Source organism: Lottia gigantea, assembly GCF_000327385.1.
Source record: "Lottia gigantea unplaced genomic scaffold LOTGIsca_29, whole genome shotgun sequence".
In the NCBI taxonomy this organism is placed as follows: Eukaryota; Metazoa; Mollusca; class Gastropoda; family Lottiidae; genus Lottia; species Lottia gigantea.
In genome coordinates, this window is record NW_008708943.1 from 518,051 (window position 1) to 520,175 (window position 2,125).

The window sequence follows — 2,125 nt, forward strand, 5'->3', positions numbered from 1 at the left end:
ACTCAAAACTTGTTTATTATTCTATTAATCAAATACAAAGCTAATTCACCCCCACCCCCCTTAAAAAACACAACCACAAGTGTCTTCTTGAAAATTTAATTGAATTAAATTGAAACAATTTTTAACAAACAAACAAAAAAGCTCAAAAGTTGTGAGAAAAACATTGGAAGATGTGAAATTGAATATCTATATAAATTGTGTAAAAGTGGATTAATTTAAATGAAATTATGGAATCAAACAAATTTGAAGGTAGTTATTCTTGGCAGTAAAATTCAAATGAATAAAAAAAATTCCAAATGGTTACTTTTTCCGTGTATATTTTACAACTGAGATCTTAAAAGGGAATTCTGATATTTGTTTTAGGTCGAAAAATTGTTTTTGCTCAAATCTATGAAATTTATACACCCTTAACTTATTTAAAAGTTTTAATTAAAAAAATCCTTCCTAAAAATTTCTAATGCCATAACTATTTTTAAAGGTTAAAGTAAACTTAATAAATTTGTTATGCTTTTTGGTTGGTGTAAGAAAACTAATGTACAGATTTAAACAAAATAAGCTCCAAACATGTCTTATTCTGCTTATTCTTGTACACTATTTTTAATTAACCCTTTTAAAATGAATTCAGTTTGATCAAGTAGATACATAGTAGTAAATTGTATATTATGGAAATATTTTAAGGTATAATTTCGGAGGTTTTTGATAATGAAAATTTTTCATACTACTTTTTAAGATACATTCAACTGCATGTTTTGATAGGTTTAATGAACAATTCAACTGTAATAGCCAATCAAGATATTGTTTAAATCAGATAGTTACGGAAATAACTCTGTGACATTTGTCTGTATTGGTAGATAAGAAAAGGATAAAAAAAAGAAAGTCCTTGCATAATGAAATAATCAATAAACTAATGGTGTAAAAATCTGTACATATTTACAATATAAGAATAATAATAATATCCAGATACCCCAGTTACTTTTTTAAAAATTGAAATGAAATTGAAACTGTCAAGTCTTTCAGGGGGGGGACAATAAATAGAATGTAGCAGACTGTGTATTCTCAACAATCTCATCACACTACACAGCATTACATGCCTTCATTTCATTATAGTTGATTCTCCTTTAAAAGGTTGATAAGTAACTGGTCCATCTATATAACAAACTAAATAACTTTATCACAGCCAAATTCACAAACCTTCTATATTTTATCCCTCTTTGTCACTTTGTGACATTATCTGTCTACATTATTTAATGTAAATCACCCACTCTTATTCCAATTTCTTGTATTCAAGGCTTTTAAAAAACTAACTGCCTTATTCACATTGTTTCATTGTCTCTTCCTAATGGTCCACTTTCACTTTCTTCTTAAATCCATAAGAGTAAACTGGCTTAAACCCATCCAAAACGCATTAGAAACGAATGACGATATGCACATTCTTTCATAGTGGTCCTACATTATTGTTTCATTTAACCACAAAGAGAAGACTTGATTAATACACTCATCCAAAACGCAATCCATCCAACCAACGAGTCCATCAATATACATCATTAATTCCTCTCTTAACATAGTATCGAAGCTAGACCCAAAATCATATACCAAAACTTCTCACTAGTATGGAATTTAACATGCTGTCGTGTAACTATAAGAGATTATAGTATCTTTTTAAAAGCTCTATCAAGCTTAAAGCTAAAAAGTACATCTAATTTATAAAAAGTGAAATTTTTCCATCAAGAAACTTTAATTCATAGTGGGTAAGGGTTGATTGTTAAGATTTCATTTTTATAATGTTAAATGAGTGCTGAATGTTTCCACTTAATGAGTGAAACTGAAAAATATATCACCTTCAGAAGCTTAAAGCTAGAAAATGGTTCCCAAATAAAAGTATATAAACATTAGATGAGTTTTTAAAAGCTTAAAGTACATCCTCTAGTAGTGAAAGGAACTGAAATTAAAATCAGCTTTCAGAAGCGTAAAGCTGGAACATAGAACTCAAATGAAGAAAGCTATATAAAATATAACTAGCTTTCAGCATTCAAATAAAAACACTAGGTTCAGGATTTAGTTTTAAATTTGCATAATGTATCTTGGTATCGTTCACGTTAACATCATTTTTCCTAATTCACTAAAG